Raw genomic sequence first — 19316 nt, 5'->3', positions numbered from 1 at the left:
GCTAAGTTACTACTGCTATCATCATTGTTACACTTGCTACAAATTACTGCTATCACTGTTACTATTACCGTTGTTGCTGTCACTACTATCAAAACTATCAATCTAGTTTGCTATTGATCACTTTGCTGCAGATAATTAATCTCTAGGTGTGGTTGAATTGACAACTCAGCTGCTAATACCTTCAAATATTCTTTGGCTCCCCTTGTATCAAATCTATAAATTTGGGTTGAATACTCTACCCTCGAAAACTGTTGCGATCCCCTATACTTGTGGGTTATCAAGACCTTTTTCTGGCGCCGTTGCCGAGGAGCATAGCTATATTTGTTGAGTCACTTGGGATTATTATCATATTACCACTATGAAGAATATGAAGGATCCAAAGACTAAGATTTATCCCTCGAAGACGTGGGGAGGTAAGGAACTGCCATCCAGTTCTGCTTTAGATTCACCTTCTGTTATGAGTAAACTTGCAACACCACCACATCCTATCAATTCTAATATGTCGCAAGTTATTGATGATACTACTTCTGCTATGGATAATGCTTATGATGATGCTAGTACCTTGCTTCATAATGATGATGTGCCACTTGGTGAATTTCTTGATGAACAAATTGCTAGAGTAATACAACATGATGTTGTTGAATCTGATGATGAGCTTGAAACTGAAACTCCTGAAACACCTGCTAGAACTAGCCTTCCTAGATATGAATTGCCCTAAGGTACCAGAAGGTTATGTTATGAATGAGGAAACAACTAGAGATATTCTTGCTTGTAAGGATAGAGATGATCTAGAGAAATTACTATGCAAGTATAAAGAAAAATGTCTAAATGCTAGAATGAAGTATGATCCTAAGTTTGCTACTTCACCTATCTTTATTGCTGATAAGGATTATGAATTCTCTGTCGACCCAGAGTTAATTACTTTGGTTGAATCTGATCCTTTCCATGGTTATGAAACTGAAACTGTTGTGGCACATCTTACTAAGTTGAATGATATAGCCACCCTTTTTACTCATGATGAGAAAACTCACTATTACTTTATTCTCAAATTATTTCCTTTCTCATTAAAGGGTGATGCTAAAGCTTGGTACAATAATCTTGCTCCTGGTTGTGTGCGTAGTCCCCAGGATATGATTTATTACTTCTCTAAAATTTTCTGCTCATAAGAAACAAGTTGCCTTACAGGAAATATTTAACTTTGTGCAAACTAAAGAAGAGAGTCTCCCACAAGCTTGGGGGAGGCTTTGCCTATTACTTAATGCTTTGCCTGATCATCCTCTTAAGAAAAATGAAATACTTAATATCTTCTATAATGGACTAACCGATGCTTCTAGGGACTTCCTAGATAGTTGTGCTAGTTGTGTTTTCAGGGAACGAACTATTGCTCAAGCTGAAGAATTATTGAATAATATATTGAAAAATTATGATGATTGGACTCTTCCTAAACCACTGGCTAAACCCACTCCAAAGAAGAGGGGAATATTATATCTCAGTCCTGAAGATATGCAAGAGGCAAAGAAATCTATGAAGGAAAAACGTATTAAAGTTGAGGATGTTAAAAATTTACCTCCTATTGAAGAAATACGTGGGCTTGATACACCACCACTTCCTAAGGTGGTAGAGGTAAATTCTCTTATGAAGTTCAATGAAAATGATAATCCTCACAATATGCATCCTAGTCAATTCCTTTATGAGTTTGAAAACTACATTAGAAAACAAGATCACTTCAATGCAAATGTTTTATGAAACGATTGAAATATAACTCTGATATGATTTCCCACTTGAGTGACATGTTGTTTAGAATTTCAAATGATGTTAGAGGTGTTGGAAAGCATGCTTCTAAGGTACAAACCCAGTTAGAACAAGTTGCTAAATCACAAACAGAATTACTTGATGAAATGAATAATAATATGCATGACTTTGCTGTTAGAGTTGCAACTAGAGGAGGTAAATTTACTCAGGAACCACTTTATCCTGAGGGACACCCAAAAAGAATTGAACAAGACTCACAAAGAAATAACATTAGTGCACCTAGTCCTTCTAGAAAGAAAAAGAAGAAGAAACATGATAGGACTTTGCATGCTTCTAGTGAACCTGAAATAGAAAAACCTCCTGATAATGAAAATGAAACTTCTATCTCAGATACTGAAACCCAATCTAGTAATGAACATCCACCTAGTGATAATGAAAAAGATAATGCTGATGTTCATGAAGATGCTCAGCCAAATGAAAAAGAACCAGATAATTATGTTGAAATAGAACCACCTGTTGATCTTGATAACCCACAACCTAAGAATAGAAGGTATGATAAGAGAGACTTCATTGCTAGAAAACACGGTAAAGAAAGAGAACCGTGGGTTCAAAAACCTATGCCTTTTCCACCCAAGTAAACAAAAAGAATGATGATGAAGAATTTGAACGCTTTGCTGAAATGCGAAGGCTAGTCTTTTTGCGTACTCGCCTGACTGATATCTTGAAAATGACTCCTTATGTAAAGTATATGAAAGACATCATCAAAAATAAGAGAAAAATACCGGAAGCTGAAATCTCCACTATGCTTCCTAATTATACTTTCAAAGATGGAGTACCTAAAAAACTTCGAGATCTGGGTATGCCAACTATACCTTGCTCTATCAAAAAGAATTATGTGAAAACTGCTTTGTGTGATCTAGGAGCTGGTGTTAGTGTTATGTCTTTCTCTTTATATAAAAGACTTGACTTGAATAAACTCACACCTACTGAAACATCTTCGCAAATGGCTAACAAGTCAACTACCATACCTATCGGTATCTGTGAGGATGTGCCCATTGTTGTTGCTAATGTTACTATTTTGACTGACTTTGTTATACTTGAGATGCACAAGGATGACAACATGTCAATTATCCTTGGTAGACCCTTCTTGAATACTGCAGGGGTTGTTATTGATTGCAATAAAAGCAAGATCACTTTTCACATTAATGGTAATGAGCATACGGTGCACTTTCCGAAGAAACAATTCCAAGTGAATGGTATTAATGTTATTGAAAAATTTCCGACAATCACTATTGGAAGTTTTCAAATACCTTTACCTACTGTCATAAACAAATACGAAATGCTTATTGTTGGGTACATTCATATCCCCATTGAGGTAACTTAGTGATTTACGAAAGTTCTTCGGTTTCATGCTAATCGAAAGTGATTGTTAATAAAACCTAATCAACCTTATTAATGAATCATTTTTTAGCGGTATGAAGTTGATGAATTTAGTAAGCACTACCTTCTGTCTTTACTTTTTGTTTTCTGTTTTTATAAGCTAAATAAAATAAAATGCCATGTTTTTTCTGTTTTCTAAATTTTCCGTGCAATAAAAAATGACCCAAAAATAAAAGTGCTCAGAATGCCCTGAAAATTTTATACGATTTTTTCTAAATATTTCTGAATTTTTGGTGCAAATAATACCAGAGGGAGGTGCACCAAGTGGGCACAACCCACCTAGGCGCGCGAGGACCCCCAGGCGCACCCTGGTGGGTTGTGATCCCCACGTGGGCCCCCTCACTTATCTCTTTAGCCCACATCATCACTTGCCTCCAGAAAAAAATCTCCATTGCTCTCTCTCTCTCCCGTGTTCTTGAGCTCAAACCCGCGGATTTTGATCTCTTTGCTCGAAGCTCCATTTCCGAAACTGTTTCGGGGGATTGTTGCTTTGTATGTGATTCCACCATTTGTCCAATTAGTTTTTGCTATAGTGGTTTATATTATGAATAATTAGCTACTCTTGGTGCTACTTTAGATGAGCTTGCATGTTGAATTCTTAGTGTTCTAAGTAGTTTGAATGCTTGCTATGGCCTCTATGTATCCCTATGAGTAGTTGCTATCAATTTTCTGAAGTTTTCTTGAGAAAATTTTGTGAACTAAAAATTCAGATTTTTGTTCATAGGAAAAATTGTACGCGGACATGAATATCTTCAGGAAATTTGGCTCTAAGAAGAACTCCAAGGGTGTTATTGGGGAGTCTTCTGACAGTGATCTCCACCCTCGGAGGTTGGCGGAGGTACGGTCGTGCGAATGGCCGCACACCCCGTTCCTGCAAGAGGCTGGAATTCTTGAGGAGTTCATGCAATATATTGCTAATGTCGGCCTTACGGACTTCATCGCAGATGAGTGTGACCAACACCAAATCCTAACAAACATCTTTGTTCAAAGTTTTACTTTCCTGCCTAGGAATAATCCTCCTGAAGTGAGCTTTGACTTATATGCTGAAAACCATCAGATACCACTTACTGAATTCTGTGACATATGCATGATCCCGTCTGATGGGAGCTTGGCTGCGCCTAGGCCGGCTGAGTTTGAGGCCTTTTATCGCACTTTGACAGTGGGTGATGAGAGAGGGGTGCCAGCCATCACTGCGTTGGCTTACATTTTCCTGTTGTTCATTACTTTGCACTTTCCATTACCAAATGCTTGCTTGCTAGGGAGAAGGTGGGTGCACTTAGTTCACCAGACCTTGTTGTTTTTCGTCGTGCACTTGAGGGCGACAACACGCATAGCTTGGGAGCTATTGTGGCTCGTCGTCTGCATCTTAATAAATCCCAGGGTAAAATAAAAAACATGGTGGGATTTTTGCTACTTGTTTGGTGGCCCACTTCAATGTTGGGATACACCCTCATGATTACCCCCTGACCAAGGTTTACCTAGACTGTGCAGCCATGGAACATCATCACTTTCTTGCACATGATCGTCCTACCATCGCCATTCCTTACAACCTAGTCTATAGCGTTAAAACTCGTGATGTTATTCCATTGCCTGCGCTTGCTTTGTTTGATTCTGCTGCCAGGGGCCGATACCGGATTATGCCTGCAGAAATCATCGCCTATTGGAACGCTCACGCTGCTGCAGAGGCTGTGGAGGAGCCTCGGCAGTGGGATGAGTGGATGCCTGCTCCTCAGGATCCCTACTACCCTCCAGGCTACTGATCAACTACCAAGCTAGGCAAAAGCCTAAGCTTGGGGGAGTACGCGTTCTCACCGACATTACATTCATGTTCACATATCATTCTATTTATTCGTGTTCACACTTTTTCATTGTATCATCCATGCTTAGATTTATTTTCTTGCTTTCTTCTTGTGTGTTTGAAAAACTTTAGAAAAACAAAAAAATAGTTGTAATAATTCACTTTCTATGCATGCTTAGTAGTAGCACTAAAAAATCCAAAAAGATTTCCTTGTTCTTCTTTTGCTTGTTGGGAGCTTTCCCGTGTAAATAGTTTTCTCGTTTTTGCTTTTTCCTTGTATTTGCTTGTTCAAGAAAACCAAAAACTCCAAAAAATATTTCAGTGTGTTTCTCTGAATTTCTTTTCTTTTTATTCGAGTCCTACCGAGGACAAGACCACGATGAAAATGTTGAGTGGCTCTCATATGAATAACTGTTGAACTAATAAGAGCACATTTTACCTTGTCCTCTCCTGTTGAATAAAATGTTTGCAGATTCCAGCTTAGTCCATGGCACTCTTGCACTATTATTATTTTCATATCATTTGGTCATGCAAGTGAAAGGATATAATGACGATATTTGATGAACTGGCCATGGCAAGGAGAAACTGGTATCAACTCGACTTGTTCTGTCTGTGTAAATATGTTTAACCTAGTATCCAGGCTTCAGCCTATTATGATTAAACATGTTTGCAATGACAATTAGAGATTATAGTTTCTCATGCCATGCATAAGTAGCTAGGAGTGAATAATGATTTATCATGGATATCAACATAGCGTTAAAATGATTGTGATGCAGTATGATGATATGGTATCCTCCTCTGAATGTTCGAGTGGCTTGACTTGGCACATGTTCATGCATGTAGTTGAATCAAAACCAACGTAGCCTCTATGATATTTATGTTCATGGTGTTCATATCCTACTCATGCTAGTGTCCAATGTTACTTATGCATAATGCCTGGTTATGATCGTTGTTGCTCTCTAGCTGGCCGCTTCTCAATCTAATTGCTAGCCTTCGCCTGTACTAAGCGGGAACTCTGCTTGTACATCAAAAACCTTGAACCCAAAGTTATTCCAGATGAGTCCACCATACCTACCTATATGCGGTATTACCCTGCCGTCCTAAGTAAATTTGCATGTGCCACCTCTAAAAACTTCTAAAAATTATCCTTTTTGTGTGTCTGGATTGTTCATAGAACGATAGGAGGTGGTCGGTATCTTCCATGCTAAGCGGGTTATTCTCAGGTCGAGTGTTTATTCACTCGCCATCGCACGAGAAGATGGGTGGTAATAGGGATTCCCAGTCCCAAACTCAAAAATGCAAATAATTAGACAAAACTCCCCCGGGACTGATGTTGGTATGGACGGCACCTATTGTTTTGGACAAGCCGTGGAGTGTGATTGATGCTGGAGGGGGGTAAACCTTTACTTTTATCGCTTGGGACCACCACTAGTGTGCTTAGCATGGAAGATGTTGATAACTGATGGTCGTTAAGTGAATAAGAAGGGTGCATGCCTCAAAATATCATTTATCTCTATTCTAAAAACCTGAGTTGTGGCACCTCTGCAAATCACTGCTTCCCTCTACGAAGGGACTTTCTATTTACTTTTATGTTGTGTCATCACCTTCTAAAACAAGCGCTAGAAACTGAGAGAGCACAATTGTCATGATTTATGCATTATGTATAGCTAATGTTGGGTGCATCATGACTGGATCTTTTCTACGATGAATTACAATGTCTAGTCGCTGCTCAAACTTTGGAGGTGCTCTGCATTTATGTTTTGTGGTCTCAGAAAGGGCTAGCGAGATACCACTATTGGTATATTATATCATGGTTGTTTTGACAACGTGTTGTTGTTTGAGATATCTTATTATTGCTCGCTAGTTGATTATGTCATTTATATCAGTTAATATAATCTTTAAATGTTATTGTCGACATGGTTAGTTATAATGCTGGCTAAAAACATGGGTGCTCTTTAAACCTATTTATGCAAACAAGAGCAAAAGAGTTTGTAGAAGTTTTTCTTTCTCATTTTCAGTTTATCCACTGAATTGCTTGAGGACAAGCAAAGGTTTAAGCTTGGGGGAGTTGATACGTTTCCAACGTATCTACTTTTTCTCACGCTTTTCCTCTTGTTTTGGACTCTAATTTGCATGATTTGAATGAAACTAACCCTGGACTGACGATGTTTTCAGTAGAGCTACCATGGTGTTGTTTTTGTGCAGAAATAAAAGTTCTCGGAATGAAATGAAACTTTGTGAGGACTTTTTATGGAATAAAAGAGAATTACTGGAGCCAAGATCCACAAAAGAGGGGCCTCTGGGTGGGCACAACCCACCAGGGCGCGCCCCCCTCTCCTGGCGCGCCCAGGTGGGTTGTACCCACCTGGTGGCCCCGCAGACCTCAACCCTGACACTATAAATTCCTATTTTTGGAGAAAAAATCAGGGAGAAAGAATTATCGCGTTCCACAAGACGGAGCCACCGCCAAGCCCTGTTCTTCCTCGGGAAGGCAGATTTGGAGTCTGTTTGGGGCTCCAGAGAGGGGGATCTTCAATCTTCATCATCACCAACCCATCTCCATTGCCAATTCCATGATGCTCCCCACCGGGAGTGAGTAATTCCTTCGTAGGCTCACTGGTCGGTGAGGAGTTGGATGAGATTCAACATGTAATCGAGTTAGTTTTGTTAGGGCCTGATCCCTAGTATCCACTATGTTCTTAGATTGATGTTGCTATGACTTTGCTATGCTTAATGCTTGTCACTTTGGGCCCGGGTGCCATGAACTCAGATCTGAACCGTTTATGAATTCATCATTATATCCATGTTTTAGATTCGATCTTCCAAGTTATAGTCACCTACTATGTGTTATGATCCGACAACCCCGGAGTGACAACAACCGGGCCCACTCTCGGTGATGACCATAGTTTGAGGAGTTCATGTATTCACTATGTGTTAATGCTTTGTTTTGGTTCTCTATTAAAAGAAGGTTGATACGTCTTCAACGTATCTATAATTTTTGATTGGTCCATGCTATTATATTACCCATTTTGGATGTTTATGGGCTTTACTTTACACTTCTATATCATTTTTGGGACTAACCTACTAACCGGAGGCCCAGCCTGAATTGCTGTTTTTTTGCCTATTTCGGTGTTTCGAAGGAAAGGAATATCAAAGGGAGTCCAAACGGAATGAAACCTTCGGAAGCGATCTTTTTGGAACAAACGTGATCCAGGGGACTTGGATTGGACGTCAAGCAACAGAGGAGGCGGCCACGAGGGTGCCCGGCGCGCCCCATAGGGGTGGGCACGCCCCCCACCCTCGTGGGCCCCTCGAGCGTCCACCGACCTACTTCTTCCTCCTATATATACCCACGTACCCTGAAACCATCGAGGAGCACCACGAAAACCTAATTCCACCGCCGCAACCTTCTGTATCCGCGAGATCCCATCTTGGAGCCTTCGTCGGTGCTCCGCCGGAGGGGGAATCGACCACGGAGGGCCTCTACATCATCTCCAAGGCCTCTCCGATGAGTTGTGAGTAGTTTACCATAGACCTTCGGGTCCATAGTTATTAGCTAAATGGCTTCTTCTCTCTCTTTGAATCTCAATACAAAGTTCTCCTGGATCTTCTTGGAGATCTATTCGATGTAACTCTTTTTGCGGTGTGTTTGTCGAGATTCGATGAATTGTGGGTTTATGATCAAGTTTATCTATGAGAAATATTTGAATCTCCTCTGAATTCTTTTATGTGTGATTAAGTTATCTTTGCAAGTCTCTTCTAGTTATCAGTTTGGTTTGGCCTACTAGATTGATCTTTCTTGCAATGGGAGAAGTGCTTAGCTTTGGGTTCAATCTTGTGGTGTCCTTTCCCAGTGACACTAGGGGGAGGAAGGCACGTATTGTATTGTTGCCATCGAGGATAAAAAGATGGGGTTTATATCATATTGCATGAGTTTATCCCTCTACATCATGTCATCTTTCTTAATGTGTTACTCTGCTCTTATGAACTTAATACTCTAGATGCGGGCAGGAGTCGGTCGATGTGTGGAGTAATAGTAGTAGATGCAGAATCGTTTCGATCTACTTGTCACGGACGTGATGCCTATATACATGATCATGCCTAGATAATCTCATAACTATGTGCTTTTCTATCAATTGCTCGACAGTAATTTGTTCACCCACCGTAATATTTCTGCTATCTTGAGAGAAGTCAGTAGTGAAACTTATGACCCTCGGGTCTATCTTTTATCATATAAGTTTACAATCTACTTTTATTTGCATCTTTACTTTTCCAACCTATATCATAAAAATACCAAAAATATTTATTTATCTTATTATTTTATCACATCTCACTTTTGCAATTTATCGTGAAGGGATTGACAACCCCTTTATTGTGTTGGTTGCGAGGTTTTTGTTTGTTTGTGTAGGTGCGTGAGACTTTTGAGGAGCCTCCTACTGGATTGATACCTTGGTTCTCAAAAACTAAGGGAAATACTTACGCTACTATTGCTACATCACCCTTTCCTCTTCAAGGAAAACCAACACAAGCTCAAGACGTAGCAAGAAGGATTTCTGGCGCCGTTGCTGGGGAGGTCTTCGCTCAAGTCAAGACATGCCAAGTACCCATCACAAACTCATCTCCCTCGCACTACATTATTTTCCATTTGCCTCTCGTTTTCCTCTCCCCCACTTCACCCTTGCTGTTTTATTCGCCCTCTCTTTCCCAATCTCCTCTCTCTTTCGCTTGTCTTTTGTGTGCTTGTCGTTATGGCTAGTCCTCCTATTATTGTTAATACTCCCGATCATGAAGTTCTCACTTTTAAACAAAGGGAGGGAGAAAATTTAAAAGATGCTTGGCATAGAATTTGCAATGCTCAAAATAGATCTACTAGGAAGCAATGTACTTTCGTTCTTCTTCGCAATTTTTATGTGGGCATTACACCTTGGAATAGGTATATTCTTGATACCATTACCGGAGGAAATTTCTTGGGTAGCCATACTTTTGATGCTTATAATGCTAGGTGAGATTTGTTTGGACCACCCCCTCTTTTGGTTAATGGAACTGTTTTAACCTTGGAACATGTGATGCAAAGGCTCGAAATTATTGAAAATAAAGTTGCCACTGATGAGTTAATAGAAAATTTGGATAAAAAGATCCACAACCAAATTACCCAATATGGATCTAGGGTTGGAGTTACTTTGGAAAATTTTAAAGAAAAAGAACCTATAGTTAATGAAAGAATAGATTTAGATTCTACAAGAATTGGTAAACTGGAGGACATTATCACCAACTTAGGGTCTTCCTTTTCATCTGTGAAAAATACCTCAACTCCCCCTACCAAAATTGCCAAGGTCATGTATGTTCCTAAAAATAAGGGTGAATCTTCTAGTAAAGAAAGTGCCGATCTCAAATCAATAAGTGTTCATCCCAATTTTCTCGCTGTCATTAAGGAACCTTTTGCAACAAACGAACTTCTTGATTTCTTTCCTAGGAGTTTAATCATTGCTATAAAGAAAGAAACTCCTAAGGATTATAAGTGCTCTATTGAAGAATTGAGTGCCAAAGATGGCACTACTTAGATCTATCCTCGCTTTTATGCCTAGCTAGGGGCATTAAACGATAGTGCTAGTTGGGAGGCAACCCAATTTTATTTTTGTTTCTTGCTTTTTGCTTCTGTTTAGAAATAAATTTTTCACTTAGATTATTTTTAGATGTGTTTTCATGTTTTAATTAGTGTTTGTGCCAAGTAGAACCTATAGGATAACCTACGGTGAGAGTTAATTTGATTCTACTGAAAAATAGAAACTTTTGCACGCATGAAAATAATTTTAGTAATTCACAGAAACGTGATTTTTGCGTTGATTCAGATCTATAGGAAAATTTCCCAGGACTTCATATTTTTGTAGGATTTTTAGGGTTCCATAAGTATTCGAGAGTTACAGATTGCTACAGATTTTTCTGTTTTTGACAGATTCTGTTTTTCGTGTGTTGTTTGCTTATTTTGATGCATCTATGGCTAGTATCAAGGGGTATGAACCATAAAGAAGTTGGAATACAGTAGGTTTAACACCAATATAAATAAAGAATGAGTTCTTTACAGTACCTTATGTGGTGGTTTCTCTTTCTTGCACTAACGGAGCTTATGAGATTTCCTGTTGAGTTTTGTGTTGTGAAGTTTTCAAGTTTTGGGTAGAGATTTGATGGACTATGGAATAAGGAGTGGAAAGAGCCTAAACTTGGGGATGCCCATGGCACCCCAATATATTCAAGGATAACCAAAAGCCTAAGCTTGGGGATGCCCCGGAAGGCATCCCCTCTTTCGTCTTCGTCTATCGGTAACTTTACTTGGAGCTATATTTTTATTCGCCACATGATATGTGTTTTGCTTGGAGCATCTTGTATGATATTAGTCTTTTCTTTTTATATTACCACAATCATCCTTGTTGTACAAACCTTTTGGGAAAAGCCCACTTGATTAGAATTTATTAGAATACTCTATGTGCTGCACTTATATCTTTTGAGCTAGATAGTTTTGCTCTAGTGCTTCACTTATATCTTTTAAAGCATGGCGGTGGCTTAATTTTGTAGAAATTGTTGATCCCTCATGCTTCACTTATATTATTTTGAGAGTCTTTTGGAATAGCATGGTATTTTCTATGGTTATAAAATTGGTCCTAGAATGATGGGCATCCAAGTTGGGTATAATAAAAACTATCATAGGAAGTGAATTGGATGCTATGATCAATTTGATACTTGATAATTGTTTTGAGATATAAAAGTGGTGATATTAGAGTCATGCTAGTTGGGTGATTATGAATTTAAAGAAACTAGTGTTGAAGTTTGTGATTCCCGTAGCATGCACGTATGGTGAACCGCTTTGTGATGAAGTTGGAGCACAATTTTATTTATTGATTGTCTTCCTTATGAGTGGCGGTCGGGGATGAGCTGTGGTCTTTTCCTACCAATCTATCCCCCTAGGAGCATGCGCGTAGTGCTTTGTTTTCAATGACATGTAGATTTTTATAATAAGTATATGATTTCTTTATGATTAATGTTGAGTCCATGGATTATACGCACTCTCACCCTTCCACCATTGCTATCCTCTCTTGTAACGCGCAACTTTCGCCGGTACCATACAACCACCATATACCTTCCTCAAAACAGCCATCATACCTACCTATTATGGCATTTCCATAGCCATTACGAGATATATTTCCATGCAACTTTCCACCGTTTCGTTTATATGACACGCATCATCATTGTCATATTGCTATTTGCATGATCATGTAGTTGACATCGTATTTGTGGCAAGGACACCTTCATAATTTTTCATACATGTCACTCTTGATTCATTGCATATCCCGGTACACCGCCGGAGGCATTCATATAGAGTCATATCTTGTCCTAAGTATCGAGTTGTAATCTGGAGTTGTAAGTAAATAAATGTGTGATGATGTTCATTATTAGAGCATTGCCCCAATGAGGTAAGGATGATGGAGACTATGATTCCCCCACAAGTCGGGATGAGACTTAGGACTCTATAAAAAAAGAGGCCAAAGATCCCACCAAATAAAAAAGAGGCCAAAGAGCCCACCAAACAAAATGAGAGAAAAAGAGAGAAGGGACAATGCTACTATCCTTTTTACCACACTTGTGCTTCAAAGTAGCACCATGATCTTCATGATAGAGAGTCTCCTATGTTCTCACTTCCATATACTAGTGGGAATTATTTATTATAGAACTTGGCTTGTATATTCCAATGATGGGCTTCCTCAAAATGCCCTAGGTCTTCGTGAGCAAGCGAGTTGGATGCACACCCACTTAGTTTCTTTTGTTGAGCTTTCATACATTTATATCTCTAGTGCATCCGTTGCATGGCAATCCCTACTCACTCACATTGATATCTATTAATGGGGATCTTTATAGCCCGTTGATGCGCCTAGTTGATGTGAGACTATCTTCCCCTTTTTTGTCATCTCCACAACCACCATTCTATTCCACATATAGTGCTATGTCCACGGCTCATGCTCATGTATTGCATGAAAGTTGAAAAAGTTTGAGATTACTAAGTATGACACAATTGCTTGGCTTGTCATCGGGGTTGTGCATGATTAAATACTTTGTGTGATGAAGATAGAGCAATAGCCAGACTATATGATTTTGTAGGGATAACTTTCTTTAGCCATGTTATTTTGAGAAGACATGATTGCTTTGATTAGTATGCTTGAAGTATTACTATTTCTTATGTCAATATGAACTTTTATTTTGAATCATTTGGATCTGAACATTCATACCACAATAAAGAAAATTACATTGAGAATTATGCTAGGTAGCATTCCACATCAAAAATTCTGTTTTTATCATTTACCTACTCGAGGATGAGCAGGAATTAAGCTTGGGGATGCTTGATACGTCTTCAACGTATCTATAATTTTTTATTGTTCCATGCTATTATATTACCCGTTTTGGATGTTTATGGGCTTTACTTTACACTTTTATATCATTTTTGGGACTAACCTACTAACCAGAGGCCCAGCCCGAATTGCTGTTTTTTTTTTGCCTATTTCAGTGTTCCAAAGGAAGGAATATCAAACGGAGTCCAAATGGAATGAAACCTTCAGAAGCGATCTTTTTGGAACAAACATGATCCAGGGGACTTGGAGTGGACGTCAAGCAACAGAGGAGGCGGCCATGAGGGTGCCCGACGCGCCCCCTAGGGGTGGGCGCACCCCCACCCTCGTGGGCCCCTCGAGCATCCACTTACCTACTTATTCCTCCTATATATACCCACGTACCCTGAGACCATCGAGGAGCACCACGAAAACCTAATTACACCGCCGCAACCTTCCGTATCTGCGAGATCCCATCTCGGAGCCTTCGCCGGTGCTCCACCGGAGGGGGAATCGACCATGGAGGGCCTCTACATCATCTCCAAGGCCTCTCCAATGAGTTGTGAATAGTTTACCACAGACATTCGGGTCCATAGTTATTAGCTAGATGGTTTCTTCTCTCTCTTTGAATCTCAATACAAAGTTCTCCTTGATCTTCTAGGAGATCTATTCGATGTAACTCTTTTTGCGGTGTCTTTGTCGAGATTCGATGAATTGTGGGTTTATGATCAAGTTTATCTATGAGAAATATTTGAATCTCCTCTGAATTCTTTTATGTGTGATTAAGTTATCTTTGCAAGTCTCTTCGAATTATCAGTTTGGTTTGGCCTACTAGATTGATCTTTCTTGCAATGGGAGAAGTGCTTAGCTTTGGGTTCAATCTTGCGGTGTCCTTTCCCACTGACAGGAGGGGCAGCAAGGCACGTATTGTATTGTTGCCATCGAGGATAAAAAGATGGGGTTTATATCATATTGCATGAGTTTATCCCTCTACATCATGTCATCTTTCTTAATGTGTTACTCTGTTCTTATGAACTTAATACTCTAGATGAAGGCAGGAGTCGGTCGATGTGTGGAGTAATAGTAGTAGATGCAGAATCGTTTCGATCTACTTGTCACGGACGTGATGCCTATATACATGATCATACCTAGATAATCTCATAACTATGTGCTTTTCTATCAATTGCTCAACATTAATTTGTTCACCCACCGTAATATTTATGATATCTTGAGAGAAGCCACTGGTGAAACCTATGGGCCCCGGGTCTTGTTTTATCATATAAGTTTACAATCTACTTTTATCTGCATCTTTACTTTTCCAATCTATATCATAAAAATACCAAAAATATTTATTTATCTTATTATCTCTATCAGATCTCACTTTTGCAATTTACCGTGAAGGGATTGGCAACCCCTTTATTGTGTTGGTTGCGAGGTTCTTGTTTGTTTGTGTAGGTGCGTGGGACTTTTGAGGAGCGTCCTACCGGGTTGATACCTTGGTTCTCAAAAACTGAGGGAAATACTTACGCTACTATTGCTGCATCACCCTTTCTTCTTCAAGGAAAACCAACACAAGCTCAAGACATAGCAGAGGCCTTAATATCCCTTAGTTTTTAATATGGACCCCGCTGCCACGGGAGGGTAGGACAAAAGATGTCATGCAAGTTCTTGCAATAAAGCATGTATTACTATTTACGAAATACATGCCTACATTATATCAATGAACTGGAGCTAGTGCCATATCGCCCTAGGTTATAACTGTCACATGATGAATATCATCCAACAAGTCACCGATCCAGTGCCTACGAATTTATCTTATATTGTTTCTGCTAAGTTACTACTGCTATCATCATTGTTACACTTGCTACAAATTACTGCTATCATTATTAGCGTTACCATTGGTGTTGTCACTACTATCAAAACTATCAAACTACTTTGCTACTGATCACTTTGCTGGAGATAATTAATCTCTAGGTGTGGTTGAATTGAAAACATAGCTGCTAATACCTTCAAATATTCTTTGGCTCCCCTTGTGTCGAATCTATAAATTTGGGTTGAACACTCTACCCTCGAAAACTGTTGCGATCCCCTATACTTGTGGGTTATCACCCATAAGCCAGGGGGCGCGCCCTGAGAGCTTTTGGAGTCCTCGGGACTCTTCTGGCCCTCTCCCCAAGTCTTCTGGGTGTCTTCTGGTCCAAGAAAAATCATCACGAAAGTTTTATTCTGTTTGGACTCTGTTTGATATTCCTTTTCTGTAAAACTCAAAAACAAGGAAAAATAATAAACTGGCACTGGGCTCTAGGTTAATATGTTAGTCCCAAAAATAATATAAAATAGCATATTAATGCATATAAAACATCCAAAATAGATAATATAATAGCATGGAACAATCAAAAATTATAGATACGTTGGAGACGTATCAAGCATCCCCGGGCTTAATTCCTACTCGTCCTTGAGTAGGTAAATGATAAAAACAGATTTTTTTTGATGTGGAATGCTACATAACATATTTATCCATGTAATCTTCTTTATTGTGGCATGAATATTCAGATCCATAAGATTTTAAACAAAAGTTTAATATTGACATAAAAACAACAATACTTCTAGCATACTAATAAAGCAATCATGTCTTCTCAAAATAACATGGCCAAAGAAAGTTATCCCTACAAAATCTTATAGTCTGGCTATGCTCCATCTTCATCACCAAAAGTATTAAATCATGCACAACCCCGATGACAAGCCAAGCGATTGTTTCATACTTTTGATGTTCTCAAACTTCTTCAACTTTCACGCAATACATGAGCGTGAGCCATGGATATGGCACTATAGGTGGAATATAATATGGTGGTTGTGGAGAAGAAAAGAAGAAGGAGAAAGTATCACATCAACTAGGCCTATTAACAGGCTATGGAGATGCCCATCAATAGATATCAATGTGAGCGAGTAGGGATTGCCATGCAACAGATGCACTGGAGCTATAAGTGTATGAAGGCTCAAAAAGAAACTAAGTGGGTGTTCATCCAACTCTCGTGCTCATGAAGACCTAGGGCAATTTGAGGAAGCCCATCATTGGAATATACAAGCCAAGTTCTATAATGAAAAATTCCCACTAGTATATGGAAGTGACAAAATAGGAGACTCTCTATCACGAAGATCATGGTGCTACTTTGAAGCACAAGTGTGGAAAAAGGATAGTAACATTGTCCCTTCTCTATTTTCTCTCATTTTTTTGTTTGGGATTCTCTAGTCTCTTTTATTTTATTTGGGATTCTTTGGCCTCTTTTGTTTTTTTATAAAGTCTAGAGACTCATCCCAACTTGTGAGGGAATCATAGCTTCCATCATCCTTTCCTCAAATGGGACAAATGCTCTAATAATGATGATCATCACACTTTTATTTACTTACAACTCAAGAACTACAACTCGATTCTAGCACAAAATATGACTCTATATGAATGCCTCCAGTGGTGTACCAGGACGTGCAATGATCAAGAGTGACATGTATAAAAAATATGAACGGTGGCCTTGCCGCAAATACTATGCCAACTACATGATCATGCAAAGCAATATGACAATGATGAAGCGTGTCATAAAAAACAAAACGGTGGAAGTTGCATGGCAATATATCTCGGAATGGCTATGGAAATGCCATAACAGGTAGGTATGGTGGCTATTTTGAGGAAGGTATATGGTGGGTGTATGGTACCGGCGAAACTTGCGCGGTACTAGGACTCAACATTAGTCATCAAGAACTCACATAATTGTTGCAAAAATTTATTAGCTATCGAAACAAAGTACTACACGCATTCTCCTAGGGGGATAGATTGGTGGGAAAAGACAATCGCTCGTCCCCGACCGCCACTCATAAGGAAGACAATCAATAAATAAATCATGCTCTAACTTCATCACATAACGGTTCACGATACGTGCATGCTATGGGAATCACAAACTTTAACACAAGTATTTGTACCAATCCACAATTACTCACTAGCATGACTCTAATATCACCATCCTTATATCTCAAAACAAATGCAAGGAATCAAACTTCTCATAGTATTCAACGCTCTTTATATGAAAGTTTTTATTATATCCCTCTTGGATGCCCATCATATTAGGACTAAATTCATAATCTAAGAAAATTACCATGTTGTTTAGAGAATCTCAAAATAATATAATTGAAGCATGAGTGTTCAACAATTTCTATAAAATAAAGCCACCGCCGTGCTCTAAAAAGATATAAGTGAAGCACTAGAGCAAATTGCCTAGCTCAAAAGATACAAGTGAAGCACACAGAGTATCCTAATAAATTCATGATTCATGCGTGTCCCTCTGAAAAGATGTGTAAAGCAAGGATGATTGTGGCAAACTAAAAGGCAAAGACTCATATCATACAAGACGCTCCAAGCAAAACACATATCATGTGGTGAATAAATATATAGACTCATGTAAATTTACCGATGGATTGAAGACGAAAGAGGGGATGCCATTTGGGGCATCTCCAAGCTTAGATGCTTGTTTGTCCTTGAATATCACCTTGGGGTGCCTTGGGAATCCCCAAGCTTAGGCTATTGCCACTCCTTATTCCATAGTCCATCAAATCTTAACCCAAAAATTCAAAACTTCAAAAAAAAAAACTCAACAGAAAACTCATGAGATCCGTTAGTATACAAAAATAAATCACCACTTTTTGGTACTGTTTCTAAATCATTCTTTATTTATATTGGTGTAATATCTACTGTGTTCCAACTTTTCCATGGTTCATACCCCCCGATACTACCCATAGATTCATCAAAATAAGCAAACAACACATAGAAAACAGAATCTGTCAAAAACATAACAGTCTATAGTAATTTGTAAACTTCGTATACTTCTGTAACTCCAAAAATTCTGAAAAATTAGGAAAACATAGGTAATTCATCCATGAATCTTGTGTAAATAAATCAAGAATTTATCACGTTGAAGCATCTCATATCAATTCTGTTTCTGACCACAAAAGATTTTGTTCTTCAGCAAGATCAAATCAACGATATACCAAAGTATCCCAATGATCTTGCTTGGCTCAAACACTAATTTGAACACCAAAACACAATTATTACAGAGGTAATAATGTGTATTTATTCAAGAACATAACCAAAAATAAAAAACATAAAAATAAAATTGGGTTGCCTCCCAACAAGCGCTATTGTTTAACGCCCCTAGCTAGGCATAAAACATAGATCTAGGTATTGTCATCTTTGGTATGCAATCCATAAGTAGCCCTTATAATAGATTCATATGGCAACTTAATTTTATTTTTGCAAAGTGTTCCATGCCCTTCCTTAACGGAAATTGAAATCTTATGTTTCCTTCTTTCATATCAATAATTGCACCAATTGTTCTAAGAAAGGTCTACCAAGAATAATAGGACATGTAGGATTGCAATCTATATCAAGCACAGTGAAATCTATGGGCACATAGTTCCTATTTGCAACAATAAGAACATCATTAATCCTTCCCATGCTAGTTGGGTGATTATGAATTTGAAGAATACTTGTTTTGAAGTTTGTGATTCCCGTAGCATGCACGTATGGTGAACCGCTTTGTGATGAAGTTGGAGCACAATTTCATTTATTGATTTTCTTCCTTATGAGTGGCGGTCGGGGACGAGCGATGGTCTTTTCCTACCAATTTATCCCCCTAGCAGCATGCGCGTAGTGCTTTGTTTTCAATGACTTGTAGATTTTTATAATAAGTATATGGTTACTTTATGATTAATGTTGAGTCCATGGATTATACGCACTCTCACCCTTCCACCATTGCTAGCCTATCTTATACCGCGCAACTTTCGCCGATACCATACACCCACCATATACCTTCCTCAAAACAGCCATCAGACCAACCTATTATGGCATTTCCATAGCCATTCCGAGATATATTGCCATGCAACTTTCCACTGTTTTGTTTATATGACAT

The sequence above is a fragment of the Triticum aestivum genome, chromosome 7B, assembly GCF_018294505.1.
Source record: "Triticum aestivum cultivar Chinese Spring chromosome 7B, IWGSC CS RefSeq v2.1, whole genome shotgun sequence".
NCBI classification, from domain to species: Eukaryota; Viridiplantae; Streptophyta; class Magnoliopsida; order Poales; family Poaceae; genus Triticum; species Triticum aestivum.
The sequence above is the reverse complement of the archived record's forward strand: the minus strand, read 5'-3'. Positions refer to the sequence as shown.